At 40.5% G+C, this 21,468-nt stretch overlaps 2 non-coding genes across 2 annotated transcripts; both read left to right on the top strand.

The window, feature by feature from the left end:
* The first annotated feature begins 12,187 nt into the window (after window positions 1-12,187).
* On the top strand, window positions 12,188-12,295 carry LOC112716213 (small nucleolar RNA R71). The gene has a single exon (XR_003160218.1). It is a non-coding gene; the product is annotated as a small nucleolar RNA R71 (small nucleolar RNA).
* An 8,315-nt stretch (window positions 12,296-20,610) lies between these two features.
* LOC112716206 (small nucleolar RNA R71) lies at window positions 20,611-20,718 on the top strand. The gene has a single exon (XR_003160217.1). It is a non-coding gene; the product is annotated as a small nucleolar RNA R71 (small nucleolar RNA).
* Window positions 20,719-21,468: the final 750 nt, after the last annotated feature.

The raw sequence follows: 21,468 nt of genomic DNA, 5'->3' as shown, positions 1-21,468 counted from the left end.
GAGTTTTTGAGGATAAGGCATTTTGGCTTTGTATTCCTCAACTTTGGTTGCTGCAGGTTTATTACCTACAGAAGTGGGTTGGGAAGCCTTTTTAGAAGGATTGTTATCAGCACTTGTATGTGACTGATCACCCACTGGCGTTTGAGTACCAGGGGAGGAAGCTGGGGTGGCGTTAAACGCCACCTCCCTGCTTATTTCTGGCGTTTGAACGCCAGAACCATGTTCCTTTTGGGCGTTCAACGCCAGATCCATGCTTGTTTCTGGCGTTGAACGCCAGGAATGAGCATGGTTTGGGCGTTCAGCACCAGCTTTATCCCTCTCTGGGCTCTGCTTGTCCTTAGAGAGATTTTGAGCAGCTATTTGTTCATTTCCTGTCTTCTTGCTGCTTTGAAGTGAGGTATTTAATGTTTTCCCACTTCTTAATTGAACTGCTTGGCATTCATCTGCTATTTGTTTTGACAGTTGCTTTTCTGTCTGTTTTAGTTGCACTTCCATGTTCCTGTTAGCCATTCTTGTTTCCTGCAACATTTCCTTGAATTCGGCTAGCTGCTGAGTTAGAAAGTCTAATTGCTGATTGAATTCATTAGCCTGATCCACCGGATTGAGTTCCGCGGTTACTGTTTTAGCCTCTTCCTTCATGGAAGATTCACTGTTCAGATACAGATGCTGATTTCTGGCAACTGTATCAATGAGCTCTTGAGCTTCTTCAATTGTTTTTCTCATGTGTATAGATCCACCAGCTGAGTGGTCTAGAGAAATCTGAGCTTTTTCTGTAAGCCCATAGTAGAAGATGTCTAATTGCACCCATTCTGAAAACATTTCAGAGGGGCATTTTCTTAGCATCTCTCTGTATCTGTCCCATGCATCATAAAGGGATTCATTATCTCCTTGTTTGAAGCCTTGGATGCTTAGCCTTAGCTGTGTCATCCGTTTGGGAGGGAAATAGTGATTCAGGAATTTTTCTGACAGCTGTTTCCATGTTTTTATGCTGTTCTTAGGCTGGTTGTTTAACCACCTCTTAGCTTGATCTTTTACAGCAAATGGAAACAGTAATAATCTGTAGACATCCTGATCCACTTCCTTATCATGTACTGTATCAGCAATTTGCAGAAATTGTGCCAGAAACTCTGTAGGTTCTTCATGTGGAAGACCAGAATACTGGCAGTTTTGCTGCACCATGATAATGAGCTGAGGATTCAGCTCAAAGCTACTAACTCCAATGGAGGGTATACAAATACTACTCCCATATGAAGCAGTAGTGGGGTTAGCATATGACCCCAGAGTCCTCTTGGACTGATCACTCCCATTTAATTGCATAATGGAATAAAAGAGATGATATGTATGTTGCTATTATTTGTGTTATAATAATGGAATAAATAAAAATGGAATTTGTAAAAATATTTTGAAAGCACTTTGTGAAAATTTTCGAAAAATTTGAAATTGAAATTTGGATTTTATATTAAAAATTTCGAAAAAGTAGTTTTTAAAATTGGTTAGAAAACAAAAAAATTTTTTTTTTTGAATTTTGAATTTTATAAAGAAAGAGAAAAACACACAAAAAATACAAGACTTAAAATTTTTAGATCTAGTGCTCCTTATTTTCGAAAATTTTTGGAGGGAAAACACCAAGGAACACCAAACTTAAAAATTTTTAAGATCAAGACACAAGAAAAACTCAAGAACACCTTGAAGATTCACAAGAACACCAAGAACAAAAGAAAGAACACCAAACTTAAAATTTTTAGAAAACTTTAAGAAAATTTTCGAAAATTATAAAAATTAACAATAAAACACCAAACTTGGAGTTTGGCACAAGATTGAATCAAGAAAAATTATTTTTGAAAAAGATTTTCAAAAGTACTGGTGCTCCCTTATCAAGAATATAAGCCAATTGGGAATAAATATGACACTTGATGCAGATGTTCTTGAAAAGAAACTATCCTATCAAAATTTAATGACTCTATAACAATAAAAATAAAAAATAAAGATAAAAATAAATTATTCCTAATCTAAGAAATAAAATAAGCCTTCAATTGTCCAAACTCAATAATCCCCGGCAACGGCGCCAAAAACTTGGTGGACGAAATTGTGATCCTTAATTAATGGCTCCTTGGCATGTGCCAAGGAGAACTAATTTAACTAACTGATTACTTGCACAATTCCGTTCAACTGACCAGCAAGTGTACTGGGTCGTCCAAGTAATACCTTACGTGAGTAAGGGTCGAATCCACAGAGATTATTGGTTTGAAGCAATTAATATTTATTTTATTAATCTTAGTTAGGATGTCAACAAGGTTATTTGGATTAAAAGTGAAATTACTGGAATTAATAAAAGAGGGAACAATGTTACTTTGATTTGCAGTATTTGGGGAATATGTTGGAGTTTTGGAGATGCTTTGTCTTCTGATTTCAACTCTTCCTTGAATTCCTCTTCTCACACGCAGGTTCCTTCCATGGCAAGCTCTATGTAGGGTGTCACCGTTGTCAGTGGCTACTTCCCATCCTCGCAGTGAAAACTATGCTCACGCACTCTGTCACAGTACGGCTAATCACCGGTTGGTTCCCGCTCCTACTGGAATAGAATCACTCTTTTGCGTCTGTCACTAACGCCCAGCAGGTTAAAGTTTGAAGTACGTCACAGTCATTCAATCCCGGAATCCTACTCGGAATACCACAGACAAGGTTTGGACTTTCCGGATTCTCATGAATGCTGCCATCAATCTGGCTTATACCACGAAGATTCTGTTGGGGAATCTAAGAGATATTCATTCAATCTGATGTAGAACGGAGGTGGTTGTCAGGCACACGTTCATGGGTTGAGGAAGGTGATGAGTGTCACGGATCATCACCTTCTCCACAATTAAGCGCGAATAAACATCTTAGATAAGAACAAGCGTGTTTGAATGGAAAACAAAGGAATTGTATTAAATCATCGAGACGCTACAGAGCTCCTCACCCCCAACAATGGAGTTTAGAGACTCATGCCGTCACAAAGTATGTAATTCAGATCTGAAAATGTCATGAGGTACAAGAAATGTCTGTAAAAGTTGTTTAAATAGTAAACTAATAACCTAGGGTTACAGAAAATGAATAAACTAAGATAATTGGTGCAGAAATCCACTTCTGGGGCCCACTTGGTGTGTGCTGGGGCTGAGACTAAAGCTTTCCACGTGCAGAGGCCTTTCTTGGCGTCAAACTTCATGTTATGACGTGTTTTGGGCGTTCAACTCCGGATAATGACGTTTTTCTGGCGTTTAACTCCAGACAGCAGCATGAACTTGGCGTTTAACGCCAAGTTACGTCGTCTATCCTCGCTCAAAGTATGGACTATTATATATTGCTGGAAAGCCCTGGATGTCTACTTTCCAACGCCGTTAAGAGCGCGCCAATTGGACTTTTGTAGCTCCAGAAAATCCATTTCGAGTGCAGGGAGGTCAGGATCCAACAGCATCAGCAGTCCTTTTTCAGCCTAAGTCAGATTTTTGCTCAGCTCCCTCAATTTCAGCCAGAAAATACCTGAAATCACAGAAAAACACACAAACTCATAGTAAAGTCCAGAAATATAATTTTTGCCTAAAAACTAATAATATTCTACTAAAAGCTAACTGAAACATGCTAAAATCTACATGAAATTACCCCCAAAAAGCGTATAAAATATCCGCTCATCATGTATCTTCGCAATGTGCTTCTGGTACCATCATGTTTGTGTGAAGAAATGATAATAGTTTCTTCTTGATGTTCCTTTGTTTGGAAATTCTGCGTTTATTTTCTTTTTTTGAGAAATTTATTCCTTCGTTGCAAATTGTATGTTGAATGTAGGATTTTTCTTTGTAGTATTCCCAAATGTTGCCATCTGTGTCTCTTGAAATGTGCTCCATTTGAAGCTCTGGTAATGTGGTTTTCTTGTTTGGTTCAGAAGAGGGTTTAAGAATTATGAAATTCTTTTATGTCGTTCAAGATGACCTGACCTCTTATAGGCTAGTTTGAATATATTGGATTGTTCCTAGTTTTTCGACTTATAGTGATGATTTTCTTTGCTTTATTGTAGGTATATTTTTATGTCTCGTTTAGTAGTACTCAATATGTCTTTTAAGGATCCAACCGACTTAGACTGAGTAGATATTACCGTGCTTTCTGCTGTCCCTGTAATCGATAATGAGTATGCGAAAACTTTTCGTAGACAACGTAAGTTGTATAGAGATCGGAAAGATGAGGATATGTATGATATTGTAGTTGCTGATCCAAAAGAGAGAATCTGTTTCACCCGACTTGACAAGTCGGAATGTCATTTTATTTACATATATGACTGCTTTTTTAGGAGGTTGAGGGCCAGTCTCCCTTTTTCTGATTTTGAAATTGAAATTTTTTCATCTTTACAAAGTTGCCCCTTCTCAACTCCATCGTAATTTTGGGCTTTCTGAAAATTTACTAGCTAATATGTCAAGAACTCGACCTTCCCTTATCCTCTAAAGTTTTCTTTTCTCTCTTTCAACTTACCAAAATATTCAGTTCTAAGAAGTAGGGCTGGATCTCCTTTCGAGTTGTTAAGAGAGGAAGGTCTTTTCCATTTTTGATGATTCTTTTTTTTTTTATTTCAAAAATTATTTTTTTCAAAATTCGATCTGTTGAGGGTGTTCGACCTTTCTTTTTGAGTGAGAAAGATGAAGTCCTTTTCAGTTTGTATTGGAAAGAATTTCCCACTATTATAAAATATAACCTCGAGGACATAGATGAAGTACCAGAGTCTGTGGTGGCCTTGTTCCAAGAATGTTGGGGCCAAGCTTCCAACCTAGATACCAAAAAATTTCTGGTAGAAAAACCAAGCTATGTCCGCACTGAGTTAGGTATTATTTCTTTTCATTTTGAAGATACCGTTTTGTTGGTATTTATTATGCTTACCTAACCCAACTTTGAAGCTTGGTTTTGTAGCGAGGATGACTAGTGGTTTGATTGCCTTCAAGAGCCTTTGACAAGCCAAGAAAAATGTTGCTATCTGAGCTATTGAATTAAAAGAGGCTGGTAAGTCAGGTGATATCTCTTCCCCCTCTAAGTTAGATTCGGGCCCTTCTTCATCTGTTAAGGTTCTTCTTGATCCTACTTCTCCCCCTCTTACTCCTCTTACTAGTTCCAGTGTTAAAACTATTCCCCCTGTTCTTCTTTTCCCTGAGCTAAATCCAAAAAGCACAAGACTTCTAAATTCAATAGTGTGTATGAATAAGGTTTTGATATTGTGGCCTTTTGCGAAAACATGTCCTTCCCCACAGCTTTATTAGTGTGAACGATGTTTTTATAAAAAAAAACCATCTTCAAGTATTGGTCCGAGGTGGGATAAGGACGGCAGGAGTTTGTTTGGCTTTATTGAAATAGCTTGAGGAGACTCCCCTTGGTGTCACTCAGCGAACTTTGACCGACCTGTAGGCTGAAGTGGCATCTTTGTGGAAGTCCAAACAGGAACTGGAGAAAGAGAAGAAGACTTTCATCACCGATCTTTCAAAACTTTGACAGAGGGTAAAGCATGTTGAAGCTGCCTATGTCATAGCGGAGGATCTAAAGAAAAAGGATGAAGAGAGTTATACCCAAGCTTTTGGGGAAAAATTGGACTTGGTGGATGAGATCTCCAGGTTGAAGGAGGGGTATGCTGATCTAGAAGAGTCGATCGCCCATAAGATGACCGAGAACTTAAAAGCTTAGTTCTGGGTTATTGCTCCCGAGGTAGATCTTTCCTAATCCCTACATGGTTGTGATTGATGGAAAAATTGTTACTCTTCCCGAGGATGATCCTCCTTTTGAAAATCTTAAGACGTCGAATGCATGAGTTGAGGAAGTGATAAACCACTATTTTATGGTTTATTTTGGATTCAATTAAGTGGATTTTGTCAACTATTTTCACACTTATTCATATAAATTACATGGTTTTGTGAATTGGTGCGCGAAATTGTGAACAATACTTTTCACAACTCTCATAATCCCCGGTCATGAACCCCAAAAACTTGGTGTTCAATACCATGGCATTAACACAACTTCGCACAACTAACCAGCAAGTGCACTGGGTCGTCCAAGTAATAAACCTTACGCGAGTAAGGGTCGATCCCACGGAGATTGTTAGTATGAAGCAAGCTATGGTCATCTTGTAAATCTTAGTCAGGCAAACTCAAATGGATATGGTGATGAACGCATAAAAACATAAAGATAAAGATAGAGGTACTTATGTGATTCATTGGTAGGAACTTCAGATAAGCGCATGAAGATGCCTTCCCTTCCGTCTCTCTGCTTTCCTACTGTCTTCATCCAATCCTTCTTACTCCTTTCCATGGCAAGCTTATGCAAGGGTTTCACCGTTGTCAGTGGCTACCTCCCATCCTCTCAGTGAAAATGTTCCTATGCTCTGTCACAGCATGGCTAATCATCTGTCGGTTCTCGGTTAGGCCGGAATAGAATCCAGTGATTCTTTTGCGTCTGTCACTAACGCCCCGCCTGCTAGGAGTTTGAAGCACGTCACAGTCATTCAATCATTGAATCCTACTTAGAATACCACAGACAAGGTTAGACCTTCCGGATTCTCTTGAATGCCGCCATCAGTTCTAGCCTATACCACGAAGACTCTGATCTCACGGAATGGTTGGCTCGGTTGTCAGGCGATCAACCATGCATCGTGCAATCAGGAATCCAAGAGATATTCACCCAATCGAAGGTAGAACGGAGGTGGTTGTCAGTCACACGTTCATAGGTGAGAATGATGATGAGTGTCACGGATCATCACATTCATCAAGTTGAAGAACAAGTGATATCTTAGAACAAGAACAAGCGGAATTGAATGGAAGAACAATAGTAATTGCATTAATACTCGAGGTACAGCAGAGCTCCACACCTTAATCTATGGTGTGTAGAAACTCCACCGTTAAAAATACATAAGAACAAGGTCTAGGCATGGCCATGAGGCCAGCCTCCCAATGATCTAAGATAGCATAACAATGAAGATAGCTACCCCTCGATGTCTCAATACAATAGTAAAAGGTCCTACTTATAGAAAACTAGTAGCCTAAGGCTTACAGAAATGAGTAAATGACATAAAAATCCACTTCCGGGCCCACTTGGTGTGTGCTTGGGCTGAGCAATGAAGCATTTTCGTGCAGAGACTTCTCTTGGAGTTAAATGCCAGCTTTTATGCCAGTTTGGGCGTTTAACTCCCATTTTGGTGCCAGTTCCAGCGTTTAACGCTGGGATTTCTGAGGGTGACTTTGAACGCCGGTTTGGGCCATCAAATCTTGGGCAAAGTATGGACTATCATATATTGCTGGAAAGCCCAGGATGTCTACTTTCCAACGCCGTTGAGAGCGCACCAATTGGGCTTCTGTAGCTCCAGAAAATCCGCTTCGAGTGCAGGGAGGTCAGAATCCAACAGCATCTGCAGTCCTTTTCAGTCTCTGAATCAGATTTTTGCTCAGGTCCCTCAATTTCAGCCAGAAAATACCTGAAATCACAGAAAAACACACAAACTCATAGTAAAGTCCAGAAAAGTGAATTTTAACTAAAAACTAATAAAAATATACTAAAAACTAACTAGATCATACTAAAAACATACTAAAAACAATGCCAAAAAGCGTACAAATTATCCGCTCATCACAACACCAAACTTAAATTGTTGCTTGTCCTCAAGCAACTGAAAATCAAATAAGATAAAAAGAAGAGAATATGCAATGAATTCCAAAAACATCTATGAAGATCAGTATTAATTAGATGAGCGGGGCTTTTAGCTTTTTGCCTCTGAATAGTTTTGGCATATCACTCTATCCTTTGAAATTCAGAATGATTGGCTTCTTTAGGAACTTAGAATCCAGATAGTGTTATTGATTCTCCTAGTAGAGTATGATGATTCTTGAACAAAGCTACTTATTGAGTCTTGGCTGTGACCCAAAGCACTCTGTCTTCCAGTATTACCACCGGAGACATACATGCCACAGACACATAATTGGGTGAACCTTTTCAGATTGTGACTCAGCTTTGCTAGAGTCCCCAATTAGAGGTGTCCAGGGTTCTTAAGCACACTCTTTTTGCCTTGGATCACAACTTTATTTCTTTTTCTTTCTTTTTCTCCCCTTTTCTCTATTTTTTTTTCGATTTTTTTTCATTGCTTTTTCTTGCTTCAAGAATCATTTTTATGATTTTTCAGATCCTCAGTAACATGTCTCCTTTTTCATCATTCTTTCAAGAGCCAACATTCATGAACCACAAATTCAAGATACATATGCACTGTTTAAGCATACATTCAGAAGACAAAAGTAATGCCACCACATCAAAATAATTAAACTGTTATAAAATTCAAAATTCATGCAATTCTTTTTCTTTTTCAATTAAGCACGTTTTTATTTAAGAGAGGTGATGGATTCATAGGACATTCATAACTTTAAGGCATAGACACTAAGACACTAATGATCACAAGACACAAACATAGATAAACATAAGCATGAAATTCGAAAAACAGAAGAATAAAGAACAAGGAAATCAAGGAATGGGTCCACCTTAGTGATGGCGGCTCTTTCTTCCTCTTGAAGACCCTATGGAGTGCTTGAGCTCCTCAATGTCTCTTCCTTGTCTTTTTTGCTCCTCTCTCATGATTCTTTGATCTTCTCTAATTTCATGGAGGATGATGGAGTGTTCTTGGTGCTCCACCCTTAGTTGTCCCATGTTGGAACTCAATTCTCCTAGGGAGGTGTTTAGTTGCTCCCAATAATTTTGTGGAGGAAAGTGCATCCCTTGAGGTATCTTAGGGATCTCATGATGAGTGAGGTCTCTTGTGTGCTCCATCCTCTTCTTAGTGATGGGCTTGTCCTCATCAATAGGGATGTCTCCCTCTATGTCAACTCCAACTGAATAACAGAGGTGACAAATGAGATGAGGGAAGGCTAACCTTGCCAAGGTAGAGGACTTGTCCGCCACCTTATAGAGCTCTTGAGCCATAACCTCATGAACTTCTATTCCTTCTCCAATCATGATGCTATGAATCATGATAGCCCGGTCTATGGTAACTTCGGACCGGTTGCTAGTGGAAATGATTGAGCGTTGGATAAACTCCAACCATCCTCTAGCCACGGGTTTGAGGTCATGCCTTCTCAATTGAACCGGCTTCCCTCTTGAATCTCTCTTCCATTGGGCGCCCTCTTCACATATGATTGTGAGGACTTGGTCCAACCTTTGATCAAAGTTGACCCTTCTAGTGTAAGGGTGTTCATCTCCTTGCATCATGGGCAAATTGAATGCCAACCTTACACTTTCCGGACTAAAATCCAAGTATTTCCCCCGAACCATAGTAAGATAATTCTTTGGATCCGGGTTCACACTTTGATCATGGTTCTCAGTGATCCATGCATTGGCATAGAACTCTTGAACCATCAAGATTACGACTTGTTGAATGGGGTTGGTAAGAACTTCCCAACCTCTTCTTCGGATCTCATGTTGGATCTCCGGATATTCACCCTTTTTGAGTGAAAAAGGGACCTCGGGGATCACCTTCTTCAAGGCCACAACTTCATAGAAGTGGTCTTGATGCACCCTTGAGATGAATCTCTCCATCTCCCATGACTCGGAGGTGGAAGCTTTTGCCTTCCCTTTCCTCTTTCTAGAGGTTTCTCCGGCCTTGGATGCCATAAATGGTTATGGAAAAACAAAAAGCAATGCTTTTACCACACCAAACTTAAAATGTTTGCTCGTCCTCGAGCAAAAGAAGGAAGAAGAGAGGAGAAGAAGAAGAAATGAGGAGAAAGGAAATGGCTTTGTGTTTGGCCAAAGGGGGGAGAAATGGTGTTTAGGTTGTGTGAAAAGGAAGGAGTGAAGGAGGGTTTATATAGGAGAGGGGGAAGGGTAGGGTTCGGTCATTGGAGGGTGGGTTTGGGTGGGAAAGTGGTTTGAATTTGAATGGTGACGTAGGTGAGGTTTTATGAAGGATGGATGTGAGTGGTGAAGAGAAAGATGGGATTTGATAGGTGAAGGGTTTTTTTGGGGAAGAGGTGTTGAGGTGATTGGTGGGGTAGGTGGGGATCCTGTGGGGTCCACAGATCCTGAGGTGTCAAGGAAAAGTCATCCCTGCACCAAATGGCAAGCAAAATCTCGTTTTGTGCCAATTCTGGCGTTAAACACCGGGCTGGTGCCCATTTCTGGCGTTTAACGCCAGCTTCTTGCCCTTTTCTGGCGTTTAACGCCAGTCTGGTGCCCCTTTCTGGCGTTAAACGCCCAGAATGGTGCCAGACTGGGCGTTAAACGCCCAACAGCTAGCCTCACTGGCGTTTAAACGCCAGTAGGTGCGTCCTCCAGGGTGTGCTGTTTTTCTTCCTGTTTTTCATTCTGTTTTTGCTTTTTTCATTGATTTTGTGACTTCTTATGATCATCAACCTACAAAAAATATAAAATAACAAAAGAAAATAGTTAATTATAAAACATTGGGTTGCCTCCCAACAAGCGCTTCTTTAATGTCATTAGCTTGACAGAGGACTCTTATGGAGCCTCAGAAATGCTCAGAGCTATGTTGGAACCTCCCAACACCAAACTTAGAGTTTGAATGTGGGGGTTCAACACCAAACTTAGAGTTTGGTTGTGGCCTCCCAACACCAAACTTAGAGTTTGACTGTGGGGGCTCTGTTTGGCTCTGTTTTGAGAGAAGCTCTTCATGCTTCCTCTCCATGATGACAGAGGGATATCCTTGGGCCTTAAACACCAAGGATTCTTCATTCACTTGAATGATCAACTCTCCTCTATCAACATCAATCACAGCCCTTGCTGTGGCTAGGAAGGGTCTGCCAAGGATGATGGATTCATCCATGCACTTCCCAGTCTCTAGGACTATGAAATCAGTAGGGATGTAATGGTCTTCAACTTTAACCAGAACATCCTCTACAAGTCCATGGGCTTGTTTTCTTGAGTTGTCTGCCATTTCTAGTGAGATTTTTACAGCTTGTACCTCAGAGATCCCTAACTTCTCCATTACAGAGAGAGGCATGAGGTTTACACTTGACCCTAAGTCACACAAGGCCTTCTTGAAGGTCATGGTGCCTATGGTACAAGGTATTGAAAACTTCCCAGGATCCTGTCTCTTTTGAGGCAGTTTCTGCCTAGACAAGTCATCCAGTTCTTTGGTGAGCAAAGGGGATTTATCCTCCCAAGTCTCATTTCCAAATAACTTGTCATTTAGCTTCATGATTGCTCCAAGGTATTTAGCAACTTGCTCTTCAGTGACATACTCATCCTCTTCAGAGGAAGAATACTCATCAGAGCTAATGAATGGCAGAAGTAAGTCCAATGGAATCTCTATGGTCTCAGTTTGAGCCTCAGATTCCCATGGTTCCTCATTGGGGAACTCATTGGAGGCCAGTGGACGCCCAGTGAGGCCTTCCTCAGTGGCGTTCACTGCCTCTCCTTCCTCCCAAAATTTGGCCATGTTGATGGCCTTGCACTCTCCTTTTGGATTTTCTTCTGTATTGCTTAGGAGAGTACTAAGAGGGAGTTCAGTAATTTTCTTGCTCAGCTGACCCACTTGTGCCTCCAAATTTCTAATGGAGGATCTTGTTTCAGTCATGAAACTTTGAGTGGTTTTGATCAGATCAGAGACCATGGTTGCTAAGTCAGAGTTATTCTGCTTAGAACTCTCTGTCTGTTGCTGAGAAGATGATGGAAAAGGCTTGCTATTGCTAAACCTGTTTCTTCCACCATTATTATTGTTGAAACCTTGTTGGGGTCTCTGTTGATCCTTCCATGAAAAATTTGGATGATTTCTCCATGAAGGATTATAGGTGTTTCCATAGGGTTCTCCCATGTAATTCACCTCTTCCATTGAAGGGTTCTCAGGATCATAGGCTTCTTCCTCAGATGAAGCCTCCTTAGTACTGCTTGGTGCATTTTGCATTCCAGACAGACTTTGAGAAATCATATTGACTTGTTGAGTCAATATTTTATTCTGAGCCAATATGGCATTCAGAGTGTCAATCTCAAGAATTCCTTTCTTCTGACTAGTCCCATTGTTCACAGGATTTCTTTCAGAAGTGTACATGAATTGGTTATTTGCAACCATTTCAATCAGTTCTTGAGCTTCAGTAGGCGTCTTCTTCAGATGAAGAGATCCTCCTGCAGAGCTATCCAAAGACATCTTGGATAGTTCAGAGAGACCATCATAGAAAATACCTATGATGCTCCATTCAGAAAGCATATCAGAAGGACACTTTCTGATTAATTGTTTGTATCTTTCCCAAGCTTCATAGAGGGATTCTCCTTCCTTCTGTCTGAAGGTTTGGACTTCCACTCTAAGCTTACTCAATTTTTGAGGTGGAAAGAACTTTGCCAAGAAGGCATTGACTAGCTTTTCCCAAGAGTCCAGGCTTTCTTTAGGTTGAGAGTCCAACCATGTTCTAGCTTTGTCTCTTACAGCAAAAGGGAATAGCATAAGTCTGTAGACCTCAGGGTCAACCCCATTAGTCTTGACAGTGTCACAGATTTGCAAGAACTCAGCTAAGAACTGATGAGGATCTTCCAATGGAAGTCCATGGAACTTGCAATTCTGTTGCATTAGAGAAACTAATTGAGGCTTAAGCTCAAAGTTGTTTGCTCCAATGGCAGGGATAGAGATGCTTCTCCCATAGAAATCGGGAGTAGGTGCAGTAAAGTCACCCAGCACCTTCCTTGCATTGTTGGCATTGTTGTTTTCGGCTGCCATGTGTTCTTCTTCTTTGAAGAATTCGGTCAGGTCCTCTAAAGAGAGTTGTGCTTTGGCTTCTCTTAGCTTTCTCTTCAAGGTCCTTTCAGGTTCAGGATCAGCCTCAACAAGAATGCCTTTGTCTTTGCTCCTGCTCATATGAAAGAGAAGAGAACAAGAAAATGTAGAATCCTCTATGTCACAGTATAGAGATTCCTTGAAGTGTCAGAGGAAAAGAAGAGTAGAAGACAGAAGTAGAAAATCCGAATTTATCAAAGAAGATGGAGTTTGAATTTTGCATTAAGGGATAATGTTAGTCCATAAATAGAAGGATGTGAGAAGAAGGGAAGTAATTTTCGAAAATTAAGTAAAAGATTTTGAAAACATTTTGAAAAACACTAATTAATTTTCGAAAACCAAGAGTGGGAAAGAGATCAAGTGATTTTTGAAAAAGATTTTGATATTAGAAATCAAAAAGATTTGATTGAAAACTATTTTGAAAAAGATGTGGTTAAGAAAATATGATTAGTTTTAAAAAGATGTGATTGAGAAGATATGATTTGAAAAACATTTTAAAAAGATTTGATTTTGAAAATTAAAAACTTAACTAACAAGAAAAGATATGATTCAAACATTAAACCTTCCTCAACAGAAAAGGCAACATACTTGAAGTGTTGAATCAAATCATTAATTGATAGTAAGTATCTTTGAAAATGGAAAGAAATTGATTTTGAAAACACATGATTGAAAAGATATGATTTGAAAAAGATTTGATTTTGAAAAACTTTGAAAACCTGAAAAAAAAATTGCATTGAAAAACAGAATCTTCCCTCTTGTGCCATCCTGGCGTTAAACGCCCAGAATGGTGCACATTCTGGCATTTAACGCCCAAAACTATACCCTTTTGGGCGTTAAACGCCCAACCAGGTACCCTGGCTGGCGTTTAAACGCCAGTCTGTCCTTCTTCACTGGGCGTTTTGAACGCCCAGCTTTTCTGTGTAATTCCTCTGCTGTATGTTCTGAATCTTTAATTTCTCTGTAGTATTGACTTGAGAAGACACAAATAAAAAATATTTTTGGATTTTTAATAATAAGAAAAAATCAAAATGCAACAAGAATCAAATAACTATGCATGCAAGACACCAAACTTAGCAGTTTGTATACTACTGACACTAATGAGAATGCATATGAGACACATAAAACACTCAAGTCAAGAGAATTCAAAGATCAGAGTAAGAAATCATCAAGAATTATTTGAAGATCCTTAAGAACACATGAATGGATGCATGCAATTGACACCAAACTTAAGATGAGACAATAGACTCAAACAAGAAATTTTTGGATTTTATGATTTTTTTGATTTTTTTGTGTTTTTCGAAAATTAAGTGGAAAAAGATATCAAAATTCTTAATGAGAATCCCAGGAATCATGCAATGTTAGTCTAAAGCTTCAGTCTAAAGGAATTAGACATGGTCAGCCAAGCTTCAGCAGAACATTGCATTCAAGAGCTAAATTGATGAAGATCAATCAGCTTTGGTGATGATAAGAACATCACCTTGAAACACTAGAATTCATTCCTAAGAACTCTGAAGAAAAAATACCTAATCTAAGCAACAAGATGAACCGTCAGTTGTCCAAACTCAACAATCCCCGGCAACGGCGCCAAAAACTTGGTGCGCAAAATTGTGAACAATACTTTTCACAACTCTCATAATCCCCGGTCATGAACCCCAAAAACTTGGTGTTCAATACCATGGCATTAACACAACTTCGCACAACTAACCAGCAAGTGCACTGGGTCGTCCAAGTAATAAACCTTACGCGAGTAAGGGTCGATCCCACGGAGATTGTTAGTATGAAGCAAGCTATGGTCATCTTGTAAATCTTAGTCAGGCAAACTCAAATGGATATGGTGATGAACGCATAAAAACATAAAGATAAAGATAGAGGTACTTATGTGATTCATTGGTAGGAACTTCAGATAAGCGCATGAAGATGCCTTCCCTTCCGTCTCTCTGCTTTCCTACTGTCTTCATCCAATCCTTCTTACTCCTTTCCATGGCAAGCTTATGCAAGGGTTTCACCGTTGTCAGTGGCTACCTCCCATCCTCTCAGTGAAAATGTTCCTATGCTCTGTCACAGCATGGCTAATCATCTGTCGGTTCTTGGTCAGGCCGGAATAGAATCCAGTGATTCTTTTGCGTCTGTCACTAACGCCCCGCCTGCTAGGAGTTTGAAGCACGTCACAGTCATTCAATCATTGAATCCTACTCAGAATACCACAGACAAGGTTAGACCTTCCGGATTCTCTTGAATGCCGCCATCAGTTCTAGCCTATACCACGAAGACTCTGATCTCACGGAATGGTTGGCTCGGTTGTCAGGCGATCAACCATGCATCGTGCAATCAGGAATCCAAGAGATATTCACCCAATCGAAGGTAGAACGGAGGTGGTTGTCAGTCACACGTTCATAGGTGAGAATGATGATGAGTGTCACGGATCATCACATTCATCAAGTTGAAGAACAAGTGATATCTTAGAACAAGAACAAGCGGAATTGAATGGAAGAACAATAGTAATTGCATTAATACTCGAGGTACAGCAGAGCTCCACACCTTAATCTATGGTGTGTAGAAACTCCACCGTTGAAAATACATAAGAACAAGGTCTAGGCATGGCCATGAGGCCAGCCTCCCAATGATCTAAGATAGCATAACAATGAAGATAGCTACCCCTCGATGTCTCAATACAATAGTAAAAGGTCCTACTTATAGAAAACTAGTAGCCTAAGGCTTACAGAAATGAGTAAATGACATAAAAATCCACTTCCGGGCCCACTTGGTGTGTGCTTGGGCTGAGCAATGAAGCATTTTCGTGCAGAGACTTCTCTTGGAGTTAAACGCCAGCTTTTATGCCAGTTTGGGCGTTTAACTCCCATTTTGGTGCCAGTTCCAGCGTTTAACGCTGGGATTTCTGAGGGTGACTTTGAACGCCGGTTTGGGCCATCAAATCTTGGGCAAAGTATGGATTATCATATATTGCTGGAAAGCCCAGGATGTCTACTTTCCAACGCCGTTGAGAGCGCGCCAATTGGGCTTCTGTAGCTCCAGAAAATCCGCTTCGAGTGCAGGGAGGTCAGAATCCAACAGCATCTGCAGTCCTTTTCAGTCTCTGAATCAGATTTTTGCTCAGGTCCCTCAATTTCAGCCAGAAAATACCTGAAATCACAGAAAAACACACAAACTCATAGTAAAGTCCAGAAAAGTGAATTTTAACTAAAAACTAATAAAAATATACTAAAAACTAACTAGATCATACTAAAAACATACTAAAAACAATGCCAAAAAGCGTACAAATTATCCGCTCATCACAACACCAAACTTAAATTGTTGCTTGTCCTCAAGCAACTGAAAATCAAATAAGATAAAAAGAAGAGAATATGCAATGAATTCCAAAAACATCTATGAAGATCAGTATTAATTAGATGAGCGGGGCTTTTAGCTTTTTGCCTCTGAATAGTTTTGGCATATCACTCTATCCTTTGAAATTCAGAATGATTGGCTTCTTTAGGAACTTAGAATCCAGATAGTGTTATTGATTCTCCTAGTAGAGTATGATGATTCTTGAACAAAGCTACTTATTGAGTCTTGGCTGTGACCCAAAGCACTCTGTCTTCCAGTATTACCACCGGAGACATACATGCCACAAACACATAATTGGGTGAACCTTTTCAGATTGTGACTCAGCTTTGCTAGAGTCCCCAATTAGAGGTGTCCAGGGTTCTTAAGCACACTCTTTTTGCCTTGGATCACAACTTTATTTCTTTTTCTTTCTTTTTCTCCCCTTTTCTCTATTTTTTTTTCGATTTTTTTTCATTGCTTTTTCTTGCTTCAAGAATCATTTTTATGATTTTTCAGATCCTCAGTAACATGTCTCCTTTTTCATCATTCTTTCAAGAGCCAACATTCATGAACCACAAATTCAAGATACATATGCACTGTTTAAGCATACATTCAGAAGACAAAAGTAATGCCACCACATCAAAATAATTAAACTGTTATAAAATTCAAAATTCATGCAATTCTTTTTCTTTTTCAATTAAGCACGTTTTTATTTAAGAGAGGTGATGGATTCATAGGACATTCATAACTTTAAGGCATAGACACTAAGACACTAATGATCACAAGACACAAACATAGATAAACATAAGCATGAAATTCGAAAAACAGAAGAATAAAGAACAAGGAAATCAAGGAATGGGTCCACCTTAGTGATGGCGGCTCTTTCTTCCTCTTGAAGACCCTATGGAGTGCTTGAGCTCCTCAATGTCTCTTCCTTGTCTTTTTTGCTCCTCTCTCATGATTCTTTGATCTTCTCTAATTTCATGGAGGATGATGGAGTGTTCTTGGTGCTCCACCCTTAGTTGTCCCATGTTGGAACTCAATTCTCCTAGGGAGGTGTTTAGTTGCTCCCAATAATTTTGTGGAGGAAAGTGCATCCCTTGAGGTATCTTAGGGATCTCATGATGAGTGAGGTCTCTTGTGTGCTCCATCCTCTTCTTAGTGATGGGCTTGTCCTCATCAATAGGGATGTCTCCCTCTATGTCAACTCCAACTGAATAACAGAGGTGACAAATGAGATGAGGGAAGGCTAACCTTGCCAAGGTAGAGGACTTGTCCGCCACCTTATAGAGCTCTTGAGCCATAACCTCATGAACTTCTATTCCTTCTCCAATCATGATGCTATGAATCATGATAGCCCGGTCTATGGTAACTTCGGACCGGTTGCTAGTGGAAATGATTGAGCGTTGGATAAACTCCAACCATCCTCTAGCCACGGGTTTGAGGTCATGCCTTCTCAATTGAACCGGCTTCCCTCTTGAATCTCTCTTCCATTGGGCGCCCTCTTCACATATGATTGTGAGGACTTGGTCCAACCTTTGATCAAAGTTGACCCTTCTAGTGTAAGGGTGTTCATCTCCTTGCATCATGGGCAAATTGAATGCCAACCTTACACTTTCCGGACTAAAATCCAAGTATTTCCCCCGAACCATAGTAAGATAATTCTTTGGATCCGGGTTCACACTTTGATCATGGTTCTTAGTGATCCATGCATTGGCATAGAACTCTTGAACCATCAAGATTACGACTTGTTGAATGGGGTTGGTAAGAACTTCCCAACCTCTTCTTCGGATCTCATGTTGGATCTCCGGATATTCACCCTTTTTGAGTGAAAAAGGGACCTCGGGGATCACCTTCTTCAAGGCCACAACTTCATAGAAGTGGTCTTGATGCACCCTTGAGATGAATCTCTCCATCTCCCATGACTCGGAGGTGGAAGCTTTTGCCTTCCCTTTCCTCTTTCAGAGGTTTCTCCGGCTTTGGATGCCATAAATGGTTATGGAAAAACAAAAAGCAATGCTTTTACCACACCAAACTTAAAATGTTTGCTCGTCCTCAAGCAAAAGAAGGAAGAAGAGAGGAGAAGAAGAAGAAATGAGGAGAAAGGAAATGGCTTTGTGTTTGGCCAAAGGGGGGAGAAATGGTGTTTAGGTTGTGTGAAAAGGAAGGAGTGAAGGAGGGTTTATATAGGAGAGGGGGAAGGGTAGGGTTCGGTCATTGGAGGGTGGGTTTGGGTGGGAAAGTGGTTTGAATTTGAATGGTGACGTAGGTGAGGTTTTATGAAGGATGGATGTGAGTGGTGAAGAGAAAGATGGGATTTGATAGGTGAAGGGTTTTTTTGGGGAAGAGGTGTTGAGGTGATTGGTGGGGTAGGTTGGGATCCTGTGGGGTCCACAGATCCTGAGGTGTCAAGGAAAAGTCATCCCTGCACCAAATGGCAAGCAAAATCTCGTTTTGTGCCAATTCTGGCGTTAAACACCGGGCTGGTGCCCATTTCTGGCGTTTAACGCCAGCTTCTTGCCCTTTTCTGGCGTTTAACGCCAGTCTGGTGCCCCTTTCTGGCGTTAAACGCCCAGAATGGTGCCAGACTGGGCGTTAAACGCCCAACAGCTAGCCTTACTGGCGTTTAAACGCCAGTAGGTGCGTCCTCCAGGGTGTGCTGTTTTTCTTCCTGTTTTTCATTCTGTTTTTGCTTTTTTCATTGATTTTGTGACTTCTTATGATCATCAACCTACAAAAAATATAAAATAACAAAAGAAAATAGTTAATTATAAAACATTGGGTTGCCTCCCAACAAGCGCTTCTTTAATGTCATTAGCTTGACAGAGGACTCTTATGGAGCCTCAGAAATGCTCAGAGCTATGTTGGAACCTCCCAACACCAAACTTAGAGTTTGAATGTGGGGGTTCAACACCAAACTTAGAGTTTGGTTGTGGCCTCCCAACACCAAACTTAGAGTTTGACTGTGGGGGCTCTGTTTGGCTCTGTTTTGAGAGAAGCTCTTCATGCTTCCTCTCCATGATGACAGAGGGATATCCTTGGGCCTTAAACACCAAGGATTCTTCATTCACTTGAATGATCAACTCTCCTCTATCAACATCAATCACAGCCCTTGCTGTGGCTAGGAAGGGTCTGCCAAGGATGATGGATTCATCCATGCACTTCCCAGTCTCTAGGACTATGAAATCAGTAGGGATGTAATGGTCTTCAACTTTAACCAGAACATCCTCTACAAGTCCATGGGCTTATTTTCTTGAGTTGTCTGCCATCTCTAGTGAGATTTTTACAGCTTGTACCTCAGAGATCCCTAACTTCTCCATTACAGAGAGAGGCATGAGGTTTACACTTGACCCTAAGTCACACAAGGCCTTCTTGAAGGTCATGGTGCCTATGGTACAAGGTATTGAAAACTTCCCAGGATCCTGTCTCTTTTGAGGCAGTTTCTGCCTAGACAAGTCATCCAGTTCTTTGGTGAGCAAAGGGGATTTATCCTCCCAAGTCTCATTTCCAAATAACTTGTCATTTAGCTTCATGATTGCTCCAAGGTATTTAGCAACTTGCTCTTCAGTGACATACTCATCCTCTTCAGAGGAAGAATACTCATCAGAGCTAATGAATGGCAGAAGTAAGTCCAATGGAATCTCTATGGTCTCAGTTTGAGCCTCAGATTCCCATGGTTCCTCATTGGGGAACTCATTGGAGGCCAGTGGACGCCCAGTGAGGCCTTCCTCAGTGGCGTTCACTGCCTCTCCTTCCTCCCAAAATTTGGCCATGTTGATGGCCTTGCACTCTCCTTTTGGATTTTCTTCTGTATTGCTTAGGAGAGTACTAAGAGGGAGTTCAGTAATTTTCTTGCTCAGCTGACCCACTTGTGCCTCCAAATTTCTAATGGAGGATCTTGTTTCAGTCATGAAACTTTGAGTGGTTTTGATCAGATCAGAGACCATGGTTGCTAAGTCAGAGTTATTCTGCTTAGAACTCTCTGTCTGTTGCTGAGAAGATGATGGAAAAGGCTTGCTATTGCTAAACCTGTTTCTTCCACCATTATTATTGTTGAAACCTTGTTGGGGTCTCTGTTGATCCTTCCATGAAAAATTTGGATGATTTCTCCATGAAGGATTATAGGTGTTTCCATAGGGTTCTCCCATGTAATTCACCTCTTCCATTGAAGGGTTCTCAGGATCATAGGCTTCTTCCTCAGATGAAGCCTCCTTAGTACTGCTTGGTGCATTTTGCATTCCAGACAGACTTTGAGAAATCATATTGACTTGTTGAGTCAATATTTTATTCTGAGCCAATATGGCATTCAGAGTGTCAATCTCAAGAATTCCTTTCTTCTGACTAGTCCCATTGTTCACAGGATTTCTTTCAGAAGTGTACATGAATTGGTTATTTGCAACCATTTCAATCAGTTCTTGAGCTTCAGTAGGCGTCTTCTTCAGATGAAGAGATCCTCCTGCAGAGCTATCCAAAGACATCTTGGATAGTTCAGAGAGACCATCATAGAAAATACCTATGATGCTCCATTCAGAAAGCATATCAGAAGGACACTTTCTGATTAATTGTTTGTATCTTTCCCAAGCTTCATAGAGGGATTCTCCTTCCTTCTGTCTGAAGGTTTGGACTTCCACTCTAAGCTTACTCAATTTTTGAGGTGGAAAGAACTTTGCCAAGAAGGCATTGACTAGCTTTTCCCAAGAGTCCAGGCTTTCTTTAGGTTGAGAGTCCAACCATGTTCTAGCTTTGTCTCTTACAGCAAAAGGGAATAGCATAAGTCTGTAGACCTCAGGGTCAACCCCATTAGTCTTGACAGTGTCACAGATTTACAAGAACTCAGCTAAGAACTGATGAGGATCTTCCAATGGAAGTCCATGGAACTTGCAATTCTGTTGCATTAGAGAAACTAATTGAGGCTTAAGCTCAAAGTTGTTTGCTCCAATGGCAGGGATAGAGATGCTTCTTCCATAGAAATCGGGAGTAGGTGCAGTAAAGTCACCCAGCACCTTCCTTGCATTGTTGGCATTGTTGTTTTCGGCTGCCATGTGTTCTTCTTCTTTGAAGAATTCGGTCAGGTCCTCTAAAGAGAGTTGTGCTTTGGCTTCTCTTAGCTTTCTTTTCAAGGTCCTTTCAGGTTCAGGATCAGCCTCAACAAGAATGCCTTTGTCTTTGCTCCTGCTCATATGAAAGAGAAGAGAACAAGAAAATGTGGAATCCTCTATGTCACAGTATAGAGATTCCTTGAAGTGTCAGAGGAAAAGAAGAGTAGAAGACAGAAGTAGAAAATCCGAATTTATCAAAGAAGATGGAGTTCGAATTTTGCATTAAGGGATAATGTTAGTCCATAAATAGAAGGATGTGAGAAGGAGGGAAGTAATTTTCGAAAATTAAGT

This window comes from Arachis hypogaea, chromosome 1 (genome assembly GCF_003086295.3).
Source record: "Arachis hypogaea cultivar Tifrunner chromosome 1, arahy.Tifrunner.gnm2.J5K5, whole genome shotgun sequence".
Lineage (NCBI taxonomy): Eukaryota > Viridiplantae > Streptophyta > Magnoliopsida > Fabales > Fabaceae > Arachis > Arachis hypogaea.
This window is presented reverse-complemented; position numbering and strand designations above follow the sequence as displayed.